Consider the following 20,867-nt stretch of genomic DNA (forward strand, 5'->3'; position numbering starts at 1 on the left):
AGTTTATATGTGTCTCCCTCTAATTTAGTGGTTAACTTTCCTTCCCCATCCACCTCTGGTAGCTATCAAAGAATATTTCTTTTTTAGTGAAACGCTTTTCTTGATTTTTTTACAATAATGGTTTTATACAATATTTGTCCTTTTTGATTGACTAATTTCACTAAGCATAGTGGCCTCTAAGTTCATCCATACTACAAGATGTTTTTCAGGTTCAACATAGGTCTTTAATGTTGTGTAGTATTACGTAGTGTGTATGTACCATAGTTTGTTGATCCATTCCGCCATTGATGGACATTTAGGTTGCTTCTATCTTTTTTGCTGTTGTGAATAGTGCTGTGGTGAACATTGGTGTGCATATTATCTGTTTGTCATGGCTCTTATTTCTCTAGGATATAAACCTAGTAGTGGGATTACTGGATCATATGGAGTTCTATTTCTAGCTTTTTAAAGAAGTGCCACAGTGGGGTCACTATGCTACATTCCCATCAGCAGGGTTCTGGTCTCTCCAAACCATCTCTAGCATTTGTTGTTTTCTGTTTTTTAAAACTTTGCTATTAGTGCTGGGGTGAGATGGTATCTTGTTTTGATTTGTTTGCATCTCTCTAATGGCTAATGATCATGAGCATTTCTTCACGTGGCTGTTAGCTGCCTGAATGTGTTCTTTGGTAAAGTATTTGTTCATGTCTTCTGCTCATTTTTTAATTGGATTATTTGTCTTTTTTGTTGTTAACATATCAAAGTTTTCTATAAATTGTAGAAATTAGCCCCTTGTCTGATACGTCATTGTCAGAATTTTTTTCCATTTCTGTGGGTTCTCTTTTTCCTCTCTTAGTGAAATCTCTTGATGTGTATAACTATCTAATTTTCAGAAGGTCCTGGTCATCTATTTTGCCTTCTGGTGTTTATGCATTTTCAGTTATATTTGATAGTACATTTAGGCACTGAATTAGGGCCCCTAAGTTTGCCCCTATTTTTCTTTGATGGTCTTTATTGTTGTAGTCTTTATATTCAGGTTTTAGGTTTTATGATCCAACTTGAGTTCATTTTTGTTTATGGTGTGATATACAGTCCTATTTCATTTTTCTGCGAATGGATATTCAGTTTTGTTAGCACTATTTATTAAAGAGACTATCTCTTCTCCATTTAATAAGTTTTGACACTTTGTCAAAGATCAGCTGGGTCTTCCAAATTCTGGACCCTTCAACTTTTTAGTTCTGTGAACTTGAAGAGTGTATTCAACTTTTCCAGACCTCAGTTTCTTCACTTGTAGACTTGATAATGCCCCTTGCCCATGCCCTGCTTCATGGGGTTATTGTTACATTCCATAAGATCAATCATTCATGTGAGAACACGCTTTACAGAGGCTTTACAGACTGCCAAGGTTTTTAATGAGTGTTTTTTAGGCAGTAGTGAAGAAAGTTAATAAAAGACTGCCTGTAGGTGGCATTTACATTTGTGCCAGAAAGAATTAGTTGGAACGCTTTTGGTTGGTTGTCCTGCCTTTATTTTATTATTAATCTTACTAATAATAACTGAAAGAAGTATTGTGATCATCTGTGGAATCTGAGTACTATCTGTCATCTCTTTCCTTGATACTGTATAGAAGGTTTTCTGCTCTTCCTCTTAATTCAAATTGTGTTTTCCTTGGCTCCCAAAGAAATGGCTTTGCTTACTTTAAAAAATATTAGGGACTTGTGATTGTGACAATATAGTAAAATAATTCATCTGGGTTAAACTGAAGCTTAACAATGTTTACTTAAAACGTTTACTAAGCAAATGAAACTTATGGATGACATTGAGCAAGTTACATTGCCATTCTATGAAATAAAGAAAATGCTTATCTTACATGCATCCTGGACTCTTTAGTTTGTAAGCAATAGGAAACACAACTCAAAAATGACTTAACCAGCAAGGAAAGGTTTATATATAGAAGGAAACTTTCTTTGTTGGTTACCAGGGGTGGGAGGTAAGGGGAGGAAACACGGCAAAAGTAAAAATAAAATTTTTAAAAAAAGGACTTAAACAATGGAGGGTGTTTTTGTTCTTTAGTGTCGCTGTAACAAATGACACAAAGGGGTGGCTTTAACGGACAGGATTTATTCTCTTACACTTTAGGAGGCCAGAACTCCAGGTTCAAAATACCAGCTCTAGGGGCTGGATGAAGGCCTCTTGACCTTGGGGTTCAGCTTTGTCTCTTACTCCTAGCCCACTGAAGCTGGAAGCTTCTCTTAACTCAGGCAGCTGCTGGCTGTTCAGACTGACAAACCCAAGGTCAAAAAATAAATGGCATAGTCCCAAGATTACCAAACAACATGGCAGGCCACTAGTTGAAGCCCAGAGACAATTGCAAGATTGTCAGGAAACATGGCAGGCTGCTGAATGAAGACTTGGCTATGTCCCAGAATGCCAAAAAGCTGCAGACACTTTTCTCAAAGCTCCCTTCTTATATACTACAAGCAGACCACATCCTTATCAGCTGCTCCAGTAGATTCTACAATGGAGTTGATTACCAGTCTCATCATGGGGAATAACTACATCCAGCTGCCCACCCATTTAAAACCAGGCCCAGCCAAGTTGACACATAACTTAACTACCACAAAGGAAATGTTGGCTTATGGAACTAAAAAGCCCTAGCTTCAAACAAATCTTGACGTGGCTCAGAAATACCATTTAGGTACCTGGTTTCTTTCTTTATTGGCTCTGATGGTCTCAGCATTACTCTAAGGTTGGTTTCCCTTGTGATCCTAAATAACCACCAATATAGCTCTGGTAGCATAGTGCCTAAGGCACTTGACTGCTAACCAGGAGACTGGCAGTTCAAACCCACCAGCCACTCCTCAGAAGGAAGGTTGGGCAATCTACTTCCATAGTGATACTGTCTCAGAAACCCAAGGAGGGGTTGCTATGAGTCGGGGCTGACTTGAGGGCACATAACAACAACAATGACATAGCCTAAGAGGGAGCTCTGGTGGTGTAGTGCCTGAAGCATTTGACTGCTAACCAGAAGGCTGGCAGTTCAAACCCACTAGGCACTCCTCAGAAAAAAGACTGGGCAATCTACTTCCATAGTGATACCGCCTTGGAAACCTAAGAAGAAAGACCTGGTGATCTGCTTCTGAGAAGTCAGCCATTGGAGCACAGTTTTACTCTGACACACAGGGATTGCATGAATCTGAATCAACTCAATGGCAGCTTTTCCAAAAAAAAAACAAACCTCTGTTCTCAACATTCTCAGGAAAGGCCTTGTCATTTATCCTTATTGGATCGGTTCAGGTCTGAGCCAAAGGACAGAAACATGGTAGCAGAGGGGACTAGGCTGTGCTGATTGGCATAATCCAGGTCACCAATGTTGCCTCTGGAGCCAAATAGAACCCCAGATGAAAACTGGAGCCTCTTAATAAAGGAGGCTCCTGGATGTCCTTATCTATTATGAGTGGTTGGTCAGGACTCCCGTTTGTAACTACGTATTATTAGTTCAAGTTAGCATACATATTTTGAACTCATATGAGCATTGCAGTTCTCAACTTTTTTTCTCACATTATTCCTTAAGGGCATCCTTGCACCTGTGACCCTGTTGGAATCTCTCAGTAATGGTGACTTAACTGCAGCAGGGGTTTCTTTCAAAGCTACATGTTAATTGCATGATCAAGAAAGGATTACTTAAACTCTGAGCTACAGGTTCTTTATGTAACTTACTCTTTTCCTTTTAAGGTTCTGAATATATATGGAGATGATACATCTGTAAAAAGCAGATGCTCAGGGACAGACTTGTGGTTACTGATCTTTCTACTCTGATGGTCAGATACTGGGTGGTCAAATGTGGTGCCCTGAGGGATATCTGCAGTTGCTACATATTAAAGCTTGTGGTGGTGGTACTTGCCAAGGCCTGATGTATTTGCAAACCTGGTTGCTGCATCCCTGGGGCTAGACAACGATTTGAGCCAAAACTAAATGAGGAAATCCAGGAAGCCGATAAAGGACTAGTAGTGACTTCAACCAAGAGGAAACCTTCAGACACCTGTACTACTATAGCTCAACAAGATCCAAGTTTAGGCTAATTCTGTTCTATGAGAGAGGTACGTTGCATAAGGGGTATGCACCTTCAGTAGTGCTTAAGGGTATCAGTGTTGCCATGCTTAAAGGGTTTTATTCCAGGGTACCTTACTCCTTATTCAAAACAGCCTTGTTCCTCATGAAAACCAATGATTTAATACTTACTTTAAAAGACTTTTCTTAAAAGTTGCAAAATACTTGCTAGTTTCAAGCAATGTATAGATAGTTATTTCTGTCTAGGCTCTTCTGAGGAAATTCCCCTCTTGAGGTTTAAGGAGTGTTCAGCTATATGGTCTTTGATGTGCTCATAGAAATAGTATCAGTAGCTAGCACCATAGTGAGCATGTACTACCGGCACTGTTCTGAGCATCTTTATTTTACTTTTCATGTTCTTTTTTCTTTCTCTTTCTTTTTGTGGCAAACATATAACAAAATATTTGCCATTTCTACAATCTTCACAAGTACAGTCCAGTGGCATTCAATATGTTCACCATGTTATTCAGCCATCACCATTAACTGTACCTGAATTTTTCCGTCCCCCTTAATGGAAGGTCAGTGTCCTTTAAGCATTGTATCTTCTTATATTCTAAGCGTCTTACGTGCATTTACCTGTTTACTCCCTGTTTTGGCTACCTGGTGCTGCTCTGACAGGAATATATCACAAATGGGATGGTCTTAACACACAGGAGTTTATTCTTACAATTTGGAGGCTTAAGTCCAAATTGAAAGTGCCAGGCTCTAGGGGCTGGGTGAAAGCCCCTCAGCCTTGGGCTTCAGCTCTGCTCCTGGCCCACTGAAGTTGAAGGCTTTTCTTCACTCAGCTGCTGGCTGCTGAGGCTGACAAGCCCAAGGTTGACAAATAATAAGGCACAGTCCCGATGTTACCAAACTACATGGCAGGCCATTAATTCAAGTCCATTAACAGTCCCATGATAGGCAGAACACAGCAGGTTGCTGAATAACGACTCGGCTATGTGCAGGGTTCAAGTGTCCCATAAGCTAAAGACCATTCCCAAAGCTGTTTCTTATATATGGGAAGCAGACTGCATACCCAAAGCAGATACTCACTGCTCCAATAGATTCCACCATGGAGTTAATTACCAATCTCACCATGGGGAATAACTACATCCAGCTGCCCAGCCAAGTTGACACACAAACTTAACCACCACACTCCCCTAATAGCTTGTGAGGTAAGTGACCTAGAAGGGATAGATAACTTGCTCAAGGTCACACAAATCTCAGAACTGAGATTTGAACTCGGGTGGTCTGGCTCTGGAGTGAGTGGGTGTGGTTAATGGTTAATGTGCTAGGCTGATAGCTGAAAGGTTGGAGGTTTGACTTCACCCAGAGATGTTTTGGAAGAAAAGTCTGGTGAACTACTTCATAAAAAATAGCCATGGACAACCCCATGGGGCACAGTTCTACTCTGACACCACATGGGTTTACCATGAGTCAGAATTGACTCCAACGCAACTGGTGAGTTTGGCTCCAGAGCTTATGACTACCATGCTATACCACCTCCTCATGATTTGATCTGGGCCTGCTCCCCTCTCCATAGGAATGCTTGGTGTTTAACTTAGAGCTTATATTCATTTTTGATCAGTACTTGAGGGAGAAAGAGATGGTTAATTATTTCATATACATGTGTTACCACATTTTAATGGTGAAAACCTACTATGTGTGGCTATGTCTTCCTAACCAAAAAACCAAGAATAGTAGGAAGCCTTTGTTCCCACCGAAGGCAGCCATTTGAGACCTATATTTAATTACTTCCCAAGCCTACTTCAAACAAAGAACCATGAAGGGAGCGATGGGCTTGCACAAGGGGCAGAAAAAACACAAGTAAGTCCTCAGTTGACTCTTGCAAGTTATTAATAGAACAAAGAATAGAAGAATCTAAACTTTCCCAACAGATAAAGGGTAATTAGTGGCAATGGAAAAATGATTTCTTCTACTGAGCAGTTCATCATAGATTTCCTAATACTGACCATCCTTGGTGTATTTACAATGAGATTGGATGTAGATATTCTTCATTTGTGCTTAGTTGAAGTCAGAAATGTCATAATAATTGCTTAAAGATTAATAAGAAATAATAGACTGATGGGATTGTCAGAAGGATTTCTCTTTACTTTTCATGACTCATCTTCACCTGAGTCAGAGTGAAACAACACTGACCTACAGCCTTATTGAGACTTGGCACCTGCACTCCTCACTCACTTCTTGGCCTCATTGGACATGGAAGCAAAGCACTGTCAGGGTGAAGATGACTGTATACTTTGGAGATAAGAAAAAGAAATGGGACACACACATTCAGGGGTTTAGCTAATATCAAAGCGTAATTCTACCTGATGACTCCCTCAGAGCCTAGAATACTTTTGTGAAACTGAATTCTAGCACATTGTGAAAACTCCTGATATAGACTAAAGGTGTTTGGGGTAGGAGTGCAAGAACAGTGCTGGGGTCAGTATGGGCTTTTCAGGGCCAAAGATAAGCTAGAACTAAGCTGAGCCTCGGAGGACGATGACGTTTGGGTGGCAGAATGGAGAGCACTAGAGCCAAGGCATTGCCAATGCTGGGACAGTCAGGGAACCTCTCAAGAGGCACAGAGAGGAAAGGGGGACTAACTTGTGAGTGGTGGGAAACAAGGTTGGGCAGAATATGCTGCTGAGGCTAAGAGCCAAAGAAAGCAGTTCAGACTCAAGTCAGAATTGCTAGTTAACTGTCACAGGATCGGGAGCAGAGAGGTGATCTGGTGAAATCTGAAAGCAAATAATCATTTTTAGTTCACCTGGTAATAGACTTAGGTGTCATAAACACTCTCAGCTTGTGATATTTACTGGTATGCCTATATGGAACCTAGGATGGTACCCATAGCAGACCGCTGCACAATCAGCAGGCTCTTCTGGTCTACCCTGCAGTGCTGGCCTGTTTCCAGAGCCAGTTTATTCTCAAACTTTTACCCATTTGAACTTGTTTGTTGTTGCTTGCCATTGTGTAGGCTCCAATTCATTGAGACCTTACATATAGCAGAAGGAAATGCTGCCTGGTTCTGTTGTGATCCAGAATGTTTCCATTGGCTAATTTTTGGAAGTTGATCACCAGGCATCTCTTCCTTTTCTCTGTTACTTTAGAAGTTCTACTAAAACCTGCCCATGAGTAACCCTGCTGGTATTTGAGATAGCAGTAGCATAGCATCTAGCACCATAACAACACACAAGCCACCACAGTGCAACAAACTGACAAGCAGTTTGTGGTGGTGGCTGTTATTAGCTAAATTTAAATATTATGTAAACCAACTTAAATACAAGTGCAAAAAGAAAGTTACCTTTTGTGAAAACTAAATTGAAGTTTTAGAAAGATTCGATAAACACAAGTTACTAAAAAAGGTTTTGGGGTAACATCTGTTAAAAAGATTAGATGGGGGTTGTTGTTCTTGTTGTTATTTGCCGTCGAGTCGGCCCCGACTCATAGCGACCCCTCCTTGGGTTTCCGAGGCAGTATCACTACGGAAGTAGGATTGCCCAACCTTCCTTCCGAGGAGTGGCTGGTGGGTTTGAACCGCCAGCCTTCTGGTTAGCAGGCAAGTGTCTTAGCCACTATGCTACCAGAGGTAGTCATAAAAATTTAGAAGGATTCTACACATAAAGGAAAGAATGGAAATTGTACACAGTACTTTATGAAGATAGATTTTGTGAGACAGATGACACGGAACTCCAATCAGATCTATTCTTAAAGTAAAGGAAGACCTTGGTGCTATATTGAATGTTGGCTAAAAGAATGTACATTTATATGTTAAAGGATAAATAAGAAATGTTAGGTATTTATGTGTGTCATTTATGTTAGTTGTTATCAAGTTGGCTCCAACTCATGATGATCTTATGTCATCATAGACTGATGACAAAATGTTGCCTGGGCCGGCACCTTCTGCATGATCATTGGTATGTTTGAGCGCACTGTTGGAGCTATTGTGTAGTGCTATCCAACCTAGAGGGCTCCCCTTCCAGCACTGTATAAAGTAATACGTTGATCGAGCCATAGAATTTTCATTGGCTAATTTTAGAAGAAAGCAAGCCAGGGCCTTTGTTCCTAACCCGAAGTTTCACTGACACCTGTCCACTGTGCTGTATTTGAAATACCAGTGGCATAGCTACCAACATCGCAGCAACATACAAGCCACCACAGTATGACAAACTGCCAGACAGGTATTTACGTGTGTTAGTTAAGATGTAGGAGTTCTGGTGGTATAGTGCCTAAGGCATTTGACTGCTAAGCAGAAGGCTGGTGGTTCAAACCCACCAGCCACTTCTTGGAAGGAAGATTGGACAATCTACTTCCGTAGTGATGCCACATTGGAATCCCAAGGAGGGGTCGGTATGAGTCGGATCCAACTCGAGGGCAGTGAGAGTTAGTTAAAATGTAAGCATGGCTGCTTAAGAGAGAAACCCCAAGTGGCCGTTACACAAGATAGGATTTTCTTTCTCTCTGGGGTAATAGTCTGGATATTGTTGGTCCAGGACTGGTGTGGCAGCTGGAGCCACAGGTTTGTCCAGGGACTCAGGGGCCCTCTACCGTGATGCTTTACCATCTCTTCAGGTTCTAAGATCACTCACCACCAGTGTCAGAAAAGGACTGGAGAGTACATTTAGTTCTAACAGCTTATTCCTATTAATTATTTATCATCAGACAGATGTATTAATGTAGTACACCTCTAACTTTTCTAACATCTCATCATTTACATTTCTTTTTCTCTTTGTTCTGGATCTTCAGATGTTGGGGTCATGCTGGGTAGAAGGACTCAATACCATGTTCTCGGTAATGGTTGCCTTGCATATGATTTGTTATTAAATCTGCAACTATATTGTGGTTCCTTTCATGATAGTGAGGATGTTGATGGCCTGTTTTACTCTTTTCTGTGAACTTTTTTTTTTTTCCTCCCTCTTGCAGCTAAAGCTTTTAATGGATACTGGTGGTTAAGTAGATTTTAAGATTGTCAATTGGAAGCCTCTTAAATATTCCTTGGGTAGATTATGTAATATGAGTAAAACCACCATTGAAAACAAACAGTAAATCTCATCTGGGTGTGTATGATCAATAGCTAGTGAATGAGGCTAGGAGATTGAGTGAGGCTAATGCCACCCTAAGGCACTTGACTGCTAACCAGAAGGCTGGCAGTTCAAACCTACCAGCCACTCCTTGGAAGGAAGATGGGGCAATCTACTTCCATAGTGATACTGCCTCGGAAACCCAAGGAGGGGTCGCTATGAGTCGGGTCCGACTCGATGACACATAACAACAACAACAACGCCACCAGAAATGATTATGATTTTGTGCAGAAATGGCTGATTGCCAGGAGCATGTGATTAAAAACTTGAACATTATCAGTATGTGGTGGGAATAAAATGCGTTTGGTTGCAGTATATAATGATTTCCTTAAAGAAGAAATAGGATGGGGCTCTTAATGGAGTACAGTTCTACTCGAAACATAGGGGGCCACCATGAGTAGGAACTGACTTGGCAACTGTTTTGGTTTTTAGTGTTTTTTTTTTTTTTCCTTTTGGTCTTAATGGGTTTGTTGTTTGAGGGTGATGGAAGGACATGATAGAAGGACTTGGGTTGCACTGCAGAGATCTACCTTCCATGCCCCTGCTTTGGGTGGACTTTGCCTCTCTGCTTGAATAACTTCATCTTCTCTGAGCAAATGAATGGAAGTTGTCTAAGTGTTAAATTCCCTGTCAATCCAAATCAAACATGCACACTAATTTCTATCTCAAATCTTACGTTTTAGGGCAGGAGTTAAGACTCTTGTTTTATCATGCTGTTGCACTTTGCTTGTCATCAGTTTGTGAATTAGAGTTGAAAGTCATATGATAGCACTTTTGCAAAATTGATTAACTACCTTTCCATTTTTGATGTTCTGTTTTAAAGTGGTTTATGCTGTATGTGGACTTTTTTTTTTCCCTATTATATTTTTAGTGGGACTGAAGGTAGAAACTTTTCTGGGCAACTAGATAGCTATTGGGAGCTCTGGTGGCATAGTGCCGAAGGCATTTGACTGCTAACCAAAAGGCTGGCAGTTCAAACCCACCAGCTACTCCTCAGAAGGAAAATTGGGCAATCTACTTCTGTAGAAATACTGCCTCAGAAACCCAAGGAGGGGTTGCTAAGAGTTGGATCCAACTCAATGGCAGTGAGTTTGTTTTTTGGTAGATAGCTATTACTTTTAAACTGTTTGCACTGTGATTAAGGGTTTTTGTTGTTGTTGTTGAAACTAGACTAGGTTGTATCACATTGGACTCATAATACCATGTTTCTTTTTCCCAACTATGTTTTTGCACACTTACTTGAAGTAAAATCGTAGCACGGAAGGTAGACAATATGACCCTTTCATGAGACATTTCTGATTGTGAAAGTGGGTACATCAGGTTTTTGTAGCCTGACAACACCATTAAGCAAGCATCTGAATCCTGTAATTTGTTGTTGTTAGGTGTTGTTGAGTTGGCTCCAACTCATAGCAACTCTATGTACAACAGAATGAAATGCTGCCTGGTCCTATGCCAGGCTCACAATACTTGCTATACCTGAGCCTATCATTGCAGCCACGCGTTAGTCCATCTCATTGAGGGTCTTCCCCTTTTTTGCTGACCCTGCGCTTTACCAAGCATGATATTCTCCGGGGAATAGTCCCTTCTGACAACATGACCACAATAGGTGAGATGAAGTCTGGCCATTCTCACTTTCTAGGAGCATTCTGGCTGCACTTCCTCCAAGACAGATCTGTTAGTTCTTCTGGCAGTCCGTGGTGGTAGTTTCAGTATTCTTCACCATCACAACACTCAAAAGCATCAACTCTTCTTTGGTCTTCCTTATTCATTGTCCAGCTTTCACATGCATAAGAGGCTATTGAAAACACCATGGCTTGGGTTAGGTGCATTTTAGTCTTCAAAGAGATATCTTTGCTCTTCAGTACTTTAAAAGGTATTTTGCAGCAGATATGCCCAGTGCAATATGTCATCTGATTTCTTGACTGCTGCTTCCATGAGTGTCGATTGTGGAACTAAGTAATATGAAACCTTTGACAACTTCAATTTTTTCTTCATTTATCGTGATGCTGCTTATTGGTTCAGTTGTGAGGATTTTTGTTTTTTTAATGTTGAGATGTAATCCATAGTGCAGACTGTAGTCTTTAATCTTTGTCAGTAAGTGCTTCAAGTCGTCTTCACTTTCATCAAGCAAGGTTGTGTCATGTGCATATCATAGGTTGTTAATGAATCTTCCTTCAATCCTGATGTTCTCCTTTTTTCTGTGTGGCCCACCAAGCAAATTCTGATTACACTTTGGCTTCTTGGGTGAGTCTGCTTTCAGGGAAAGAATGTCGTGGTCATCTTATGAGAGTATTGCCATCTTGAGGAGAGGTGTAGTTTTTATTGCTAACTAATAATTTGGCATTTTGGTTTCATATGTCAGTCTCTGTTGGCCTGGTAAACCTGAGTTAGTCTCCCTCAAGATAAGCACCAGACTCAAACACTGATATGAATTTACCAGAATGACCTCACGCTAGGAGACACAATGGACCAGTTACCTGCTACTTCTAGAAGAGCCCTGCTGTCCTTTGTGCTTTCTGTTTGAAACATCAGTTGTTGTTGTTGTTGTGTGCCATCGAGTCGGACCCGACTCATAGCGACCCCTCCTTGGGTTTCCGAGGCAGTATCACTATGGAAGTAGATTGCCCCATCTTCCTTCCGAGGAGTGGCTGGTGGGTTTGAACCGCCAGCCTTCTGTTATGGATTGAATTGTGTCACTCAAAAAACAAAAAGCATTGACCCATGTCACTTTACTTATGTATATTTCACTGTACATAAATTATATTTCAATAAAATGCATTAAAAAACATTAAAAAAAAGATATATATTGTAAATCCTAACCTCTATACTTGTGGAAGTAATCCCATTTGGGAATAGAGTTTTCTTTGTTGTGCTAATGAGGCCATATCAGTTTAGGGTGTGTTTTAGATCAATCACTTTTGAGATATAAAAGGAGCAGATTAGGCACCGAGGCAAGGAAGCACAAATGGGGAAAGATTGATGCCACAGGGAGATCACCAAGGAACCAAGGCAGAGAAACTGAAAGAAACAAGGATTTTCCCCATGAAGGACAGAAAGAGCCTTCCCTTAGAGCTGGTACCCTGAATTACGACTTCTAACCTCCTGAACTGTGAGAAAATAAATTTCTGTTCTTTAAAGCCGTCCACTTGTGATATTTCTGTTATAGCAACATTAGCTGAGACAGTAAGTGGTGGTGTCAACTGAAGCTCAGTGCATTTGAATGAGCGCAATGCCACCTTCTTTATGGAAACTTGAAAATAATCAGCCATATCATCAGCAATACCCAGCTAAAGTTTAGGTGAGTGGCATGGAAAAGCTTATGGCCATTTCCTTTAAATGCACAGGACAATGTTACCTTATATGGATGGAGCATGATGGGAAAGAATTAAGCTAAAAACCATCTTTTTAAATATACTTAAGATAAATAAGACTAGTTTGACTGCTGGAAAGCACTCTGGAAAAGAAAACTTGGTAGTGAACCAAATAGAAATCCCTTGGCAGCTGACTCTGTATCCAGCTGTATTCAGTTATTGAACAGCTGTCAAAGAAAGCAAAGCATTATTTGTCCATTTAGAACAATTTAAAGCTGCTTTTAAGCTCCCCCTGCCCCCCGTGGTATTTTTCCACAGCTTTCTAATCTCTGTAAAGATTTTAAAAGATACAATAACCTGTCCGTATTATCAGGACTGAGGTTATCACTGGAGCATAAAGAGACACAGTTGATATTCATGTGAAAGGAATTACAATCATTAGAATTTTATGTCCTACAAAATTTTGCACCAGGCCACATAATCATATATGGCTGCCTTGGCTCATAGTCAGTAACAATGTCTACTATCCATTTCTTAATTACATGAGAAATAACTAAATGCATAACTAAAGAGCTGGAAAGAACCATCAGATAAATTGATATTTTACATATCTATTTCATCCTATAGACAGGTTGTGTTAGGTAGTTTCATGTGCTTTTAATGATATGCAGTTTTATGTGCTTATAGGATATGAAATACAGCTAGCATGGCCTTATGTTGGACTTGAAGCATACCATTTTGGTTTTGAAGTATCGATTTTTTTTCCCCTCTCTCTGTTTTCATGAAGGAATTTAGGTTTCTGGCAGAAAATACTAGTATATGAATATTAGTATATAAAAATTTTTGACTTGGAAAAATTTAAAATATTTGTGTTTTGGTTTTCCATTGTGGTTAGTGTTCGCCAAAAAGTTTTTCTTTCAGTGTAAGTTTTACAGAATTATAAACCTACTATTTGATTGTGAAACTGGGTCATTAATAGTATAATGGAGGGTAAAAAAGTTTGTTTTTTTTTTAAAAAAAATAATCCATTTAGTGGCTTCCAAGTTCCCAAAGTTGAAACTGGATGTTAGTGTCAAATACTTATAAGAGTTATCATTCTAGGAATGTGACTGGGAGACACACAGCCCACCTAAGAAGAATAGCTTGTTCCTAAGACCCCTAGACACAAATGTGTGTTTATTTTCAGTAAATCACAGCCTGGGTTCTGCTGGAGTTTCAGATTGCCCTCATTTTCCTGACCAAAAATGTTCCTACCGGGAAATAACATGAACTACCTGAGGTTTAATTTTTAACTCTCATTTAAACATGGGATATTTGTATTTTTAATATTCCAAAGAGTGTATATTATCTGGATTATTTTTTTCCAAATAGCTAACTTGAACATGCAAAGAAATTCTTTGATGTGGTTACTTTCTTGCATCAGACCACAAAATGATCAAATGTAAAACAAACCACCGTAATTGTGACACTGATTCTGGCCTGGAATGCCAAGGTCAGCCACACAATTCTACCCACATTACACCACTATTAAATTCAAGTGTAGTATGTAGTCATCATTTGTGTTTGGGCAAATTGAAAGTTGGCTGAATTTCCTAAAACCTTTCATAATTTTCATTGACAAATTTTAGTATGTCAACTGCATGTTATTACTATAACTATTTAGGCAGAACTTGGAAAAGAATTTTTTATGTACATAATTGTATAATCTAAAATAGCCAGTCTAATACAAAAACAATATGTGTTTTTACCTGTTGTTATTTCCTTAACTAGAAGGGCTACAGAAGGAGGAGAATTTAAAAACCTTTTATGCATGTGCTTTGTTCTGTTCTTTCCTAAATTCTTAGATTAGAAATTTTGTTTTTGTTTTCCCCTCCCCAATCCCTGGTAAGAAAGAGTCTTTCCTATGTGTGTTAAAAAAAAAAAAAAAAAAAAAATCCTGACCATATCTTATTGTCTGAGGAAAATGGATCCTTTTTCTTTTATTGGGAACATCAGTTTTCTGTTGCAATGAACAGCTGAAGGGGAGAAGAGACAGAGATGTTGTGGCTCAGTTTAATGTATGTCATATCCGCAAGGCAAGGCTAGGCCCCAAGCCCCCTAGAGTTAGGAAAGGGAGGGAGCAGGAGAGGCCAGGGACCTCCTCAGTGGCAGGATATCCAGGTAAAGGGGAGGGAAGCAAGGCTAGGCCCCAAGCCCCCCCCCCCCCAGCCAGGAAAGGAAGGGAGTGGCCAGGGACCACAAAGTGGCAGGTTCCAGGTAGGAATTCCGTAAGGGGAGGGCACAGAGGTTTCCAACAGGTAAAGGACACAAACTTGTCTGTCAGTTTGTCATCCTGTGGGGATTGTACATTGCTGTGAGGCTTGAGGCTCTGCCACTGGTGTTTCAGACGCCAGCAGAGTTGCACATGGTACACGGGTTTCAATGCAGTTTACAGACTCAGGCAGACTAGGAAGAAGGAGAAGGCCATCCACTTCTCAAAAATTGGCCAGGGAAAACCTTATGAATAGCAGAGAAACACTGTCTGATACATTACAGGGCAACTTTATGAATAGCTTGGAAACACTGTCAGACACAGTGCAGGAAGACGAGCCCCTTGGGTTAGAAGGCACTCAAAATAGGACTGGGAATGAGCTGCCTCATCAGAGTAGAACCAACCTTAATTATATGGATAAAGTAAGTCTTTCAGGACCTCCAATGCTGATGTGGCATGACTCAAATTGAGGAGAAACAGCTGCAAATATCCATTAATAATTGGAACATCGAATGTAATGTACAAAGTATGAATCTAGGAAAATTGGAAGTTGTCAAAACTGAAATGGAACACATAAAGATTGATAACCTCGGCATTAGTGAGCTGAAATGGATAGGTGTTGGGCATTTTGAATCGGACAACCATATGATCTACTATGCTGGGAATGACAAGTTGAAGAGGAATGGCGTGGCATTCATCAACACAAAGGATGTTTCAAGATCTGTCCTGAAGTACAATGCTGTCAGTGATAGGTATCCATACGTCTACAAGGGAGACCTGTCAATACGACTATTATTCAAATTTATGCACCAACCACCAAAGCCAAAGATGAGGAAATTGAAGATTTTTATTAACTTCTGCTTTCTTAAATTGACCGAATATGCAATCAGGATGTGTTGTTTATCACTGGTGATTGGAATGCAAAAGTTGGAAACAAAAACGAATCACCAGTAGTTAGAAAATTTGGCCTCGGTGACAGAAATAATGCTGGAGATTGCATGATAGAATTTTGCAAGACCAATGAATTATTCATTGCAAATACCTTTTTCAACAACACAAACAACAGCTATACACGTGGACTTTGCCCAATGGAGTACACAGGAATCAGATTGACTACATCTGTGGCAAGAGGTGATGGAAAAGTTCAGTCTCTTCAGCCAAAACAAGACCAGGAGCTGATTGTGGGACAGACCATCAACTGCTCATATGCACATTCAAGTTGAAGTTGAAGACAACTAAAACAAGTACACGAGAGCCAAAATACGACCTTGAATATATCCCTCCTAAATTTAGAGACCATCTAAAGAATAGATTTGATGCATTGAACACCAGTGACCAAAACCAGAAGAATTGTGGGATGACATCAAGACCATCATCCGTGAAGAAAGCAAGAAGTCATTAAAAATACAAGAAAGAAAGAAAATACCAAAATGGATGTTAGCAGAGACTCTGAAATTTGCCCTTGAGTGAAGAGTAGCTAAAGCAAATGGAAGAAATGACAAGATAAAAGAACTGAACAGAAGATTTCAAAGAGCAGCTTGAGCAAAGCCAATTACTATAATGAAATGTGCAAAGATGTGGAGTTAGAAAACCAAAAGGGAAGAACATACTCAGCATTTCTCAAGCTGATAGAACTGAGGAAAGAATTTAAGCCTCAAGTTGCAATAAGGAAGGTTGGGCAGTCTACTTCTGTAGTGATACTGCCTCGGAAACCCAAGGAGGGGTCGCTATCAGTCAGGTCCAACTCGATGGCATGTAACAACAACAGCAACATGGGCAAAATATTGAATGATGCTGGAAGCATCAAAAGAAGATGGAAGGAATACACAGTCACTGTACCAAAAAGAACTGGTCGATCTTCATCCATTTCAGTAGGTGGCATATGTTCAAGAACCAATGGTACTGAAGGAAGAAGTTGAAACTGCACTGAAAGAATTGGTGAAGAACAAGGCTCCAGGAATTGAAGAATACCCATTGAGATGTTTCAACAAACGGCCCACTGGAGGCTCTCATTTGGTTATGCCAAGAGATTTAGAAGACAGCTACCTGGCCAGCTGACTGGAAGAGATCCATATTTGTACCCATTCCAAAGAAAGGTGATCCCACAGAATGTGGAAATTATCGAACAATATCGTTAATATCGCATGCAAGTAAAATCTTACTGAAGATAATTCAAAAATGGTTGCAGTAGTATATTGACAGAGAACTTTCAGAAATGCAAGCTGGATTCAGAAGAGGATGTGGAATGAGGGATATCATTTCTGATGTCAGATGGATCTTGGCTCAAAGCAAAGAATACCAGAAAAATATTTACTTGTGTTTTATTGACTATGCAAAAGCATTTGATTGTGTGAATCATAACAAATTGTGGATAACATTGAGAAGAATGGGAATTCCAGAACATTGAATTGTACTCATGAGGAACCTGTACATAGACCAGGGGGCTGTCGTTCAAACAGAAAAAGGGAACACTGCATGGTTTGAAATTGAGAAGGAAGTGCATCAGGATTGTATCCTTTCACCTTACTTATTCAATCTGTATGATGAGCAAATAATCTGAGAAGCTGGACTATATGAAGAAGAACGTGGCATCAGGATTGGAGGAAGAATCGTTAACAACCTGCGATACACTGACAATACAACTTTGCTTGCTGAAAGTGAGGATGACTTGAAGTACTTACTGATGAAGATTGAAGAATACAGTCTGCAGTATGGATTACATCTCAATATAAAGAAAACAAAAATCCTCACAATTGGTCCTATAAGCAACATGATGATAAATGGAGAAAAGATTGAAATTGTCAAAGATTTCACATTACTTGGTTCTACAATCGAAGCCAATGGAAACAACAGTCAGGACATCAGATGATGTATAGCACTGGGCAAATCAGCTGCAAAGGACCTCTTTGAAGTGCTGAAGAGCAAAGATATCTTCTTGAGGCCTAAGGTGTGCCTGACACAAGCCATGGTATTTTCCATCACCTCATATGCATGTGAGAGCTGGACAGTGAATAAGGAAGACCGAAGAAGAATTGATGCATTTGAGCTGTGATGTTGGCAAAGAATGCTGAAAGTACTGTGGACTGCTAAAAGAATTAACAGGTCTGTCCTGGAGGAAGTGCAGCCAGAATGCTCCTTGGAGGCGAGAATGACCAGACTTTGTCTCACATACTTTTGTCATGTTTTCAGAAGGGACCATTCCCTGGAGATGGATGTCATGCTTGGTAAGGTGGAGGGTCAACAAAAGAGGGGAAGGCCCTCAATGAGATGGATTGACAAGGTGGCAGCAGCGATGGGCTCATAGCAAGAATCATGAAGCTGGCTCAGCACTGGGAGGTGTTTCATTCTGCTGTGCATAGGGTTGCTATGAGTCGGAGACAACTCGACCACACCTCACAACAACAACATACCCACAAGCATGTATGTGGAAATGAACATATTTACTGTGCTTCTAAAAGTCAGTTTTACTAGCCTTGTAAGTGTATGTATCCCTACAGAGATGTTACCCACTATCAATATTCTTGGTTATTCTCTGAACATCTTGATGGTCTCCTTTAGAGTAAAGTGGTGGTGAGAATAGAGGTCACACCGGTAACCTTGTGATTCTTCTTGATGTTCTTCTTCTCCCTTTATCCCTCTGAAGTCTTTTATTCCTTTTCAAACCACAGAAAATCTTTTCAGTTTTCCTCTTGTGACTGTCAAAATCAGAGTATCAATCCTTACCAGGGACAGTTTGAGCTGCCTTATCTTTTACATTAGCACCAGAGACAGTATAAGCATGATTCCAAAATAGTAAGTGTTTCTGCACCTACAATCTTTAACCAGAGTGTTGCCTTCCAGTAGTAGCCAAATGTGATAGTTAAGGTTGTGTGTCAACTTGGCTGAGCCATTATTTTAAGTGGTCTAAGCGGTTATGATGTAGTCATTCCTTATTATAAGATCTGATATAATGTAATCAGCTCCATGATGAGATGTGGTGTGAACAACCGATCAGCTGAAAGTGAGTTGCCTTCGGGGTGTGGTTTGCTGCCAATGTATGTATGGATGTCCTGGAAAACTCTCTGTCTTTCTGGTGGATCTTGATCCTGCATCTAGCTCATCATCATTTTCAGTTTCTGGACTTGAACAAGTGGCCTGCCATATTGCCTACCAGTGTTGGGATTATTGCCTTCACAATGTGTGAGCCAACAATCTGCCATTTTACCTGCTGATCTTGAATTTGTCAGCCTCTGAAGCCAACAGCCTACTATATTGCCCTCTGATTTTGGGTTCGTCATCCCCTGCAGCTTGACATTTGACTCATGGACTTGGGAATTGCCAGCCTCTACAACTGTATGAGCCATTTCCTTGAGATAAATTTCTCTCTCTCACTGTCTCTCTCTCTCTCTCCACACACACACACACACATATAAACCAAAACCAAACTCATGGCCATCGAGTTGAATCCAACTCATTGGGTTTCTGAGGTGGTAAATTTTTACGCAAGTTAGTTGCCCCATATTCCTTTTGCAGAGCGGCTGGTGGGTTTGCACCAACCTTCTGGTTAGCAGTCAAATGCCTTAGGTTCTACACCACCAGAGTTCTGGTGGTGTCGTGGATATGTGTGTGTGTGTATCTGTGTGTGTCTCTGTCTATATATATATAGAGACACACACAGATACACACACAAATATATATATTTATTGTTATGTGCTATCGAGTCGGACCCGACTTATAGCGACCCTTCCTTCGGTTTCCGAGGTGGTATCACTACAGAAGTAGATTGTCCCATCTTCCTTCCAAAGAGTGGCTGGTGGGTTTGAACCATCAGCCTTCTGGTTAGCAGTCAAGTACCTTAGGCACTATGCTACCAGAGCTCCTATATATGCTTCTCTAGAAAACCCAGCCTAAGATACCATACTTATAAACAAACAAACAAGAACCAAAAACCAGTTGCTGTTGAGTCAAATCTGACGCATGGCAACCTCATGTGTCAAAGTAGAACTGTGCTATGTAGGGTTTTCTGTGGCTAATTTTTTGGATCGAGATTGCCAAGCCTTCTTTCTGAGGCATTTCTGGGTGGAATTGAACCTCTAACCTTTTGGTTAGTGGCAGAGCATATTAATTATTTACACCCCAATGGTACTTTTAGATACCTATAAACTCTTAAAGGGATAGGAAGAGAATTAAAATATTAAATACACTTAAATGGATATGAAGGACTGAAGTATATATGTAGAAATCAATGAAATGTATGTTTTGTTGAGTGTATATCACATTAATAATAATAAAAGAAAAGAGATGAAGGAAATGAAAAATAGAAAAAACATTCTTAATGTGAAAAATAAGAATGAATATACCTCAAAACTCCTAAAAATTATTGACCAAGTTGATATTCCAAGGTATCTGATAGGAATCTATTTTAGCATTTGATGTAGTATTTGGCCCTGATATTCCTGTCATTGAGAGTCAAAAGTAAACCATCTTGGATTATATACATTGCTGAGAAGAGAGGGAATAGATTTCTCAGTGAGAGGCTGCAGTTAATTGCCTTTTTTCTGTTTAGAGCTGCTTCACACAGATGGGTAACCAGCCTCATGATCCCATTTCTGTGTAGGATTTAGTCATTGGTGTGAGTAGCTGTTCCCATCTTAAGAAGCCCAGACTGGATCTCAGCTCCATCTTGGTGGATTCCCTCATCACTTTTTTCCTCTGGATTCATTTTCCCTGGAAATTAAATAGTGTCAAGCTTCTACTATTCATCCTAAAAACAAATGTAGTTGTGTTACTTTCCTGCTAATAAACTTTGATTTCTCCCTATCCACCTAGACCTTAGGTCTCTAAATATTTTTGATTGCTTAAAATTGACCATGAATCCCTAATATATGTATATTTATTTATGTAACACAGTGCCTAAGGCATCTGATGCTAACCAGAATGTTGGTGGTTCAAATCCACCAGCTACTCCATGGAAGGAAGACAGGATAGTCTGCTTCTGTTAGGATTGACTGCCTTGGAAACCCAGTGGAGTTGCTATGGGTTGGAGACAACTCAGTGGCAGTGGGTTTAGTTTTGGTTTTTAAATGAAATATATGTTGTTGTTGTTATGTGCCGTCGAGTCGGCCCCGACTCATAGCGACCCCTCCTTGGGTTTCCGAGGCAGTATCACTA

At 40.1% G+C, this 20,867-nt stretch overlaps 1 protein-coding gene across 1 annotated transcript in view; it reads left to right on the forward strand.

The window, feature by feature from the left end:
* The window catches only part of FAM171A1 (family with sequence similarity 171 member A1), a 238,384-nt gene that overhangs the window by 75,431 nt on the left and 142,086 nt on the right, over nt 1-20,867 (forward strand). The window lies entirely within an intron of this gene.

This window comes from Orycteropus afer, unplaced genomic scaffold (assembly GCF_000298275.1).
Source record: "Orycteropus afer afer isolate SDZICR_OR568_19922 unplaced genomic scaffold, OryAfe1.0 scaffold00655, whole genome shotgun sequence".
Lineage (NCBI taxonomy): Eukaryota > Metazoa > Chordata > Mammalia > Tubulidentata > Orycteropodidae > Orycteropus > Orycteropus afer.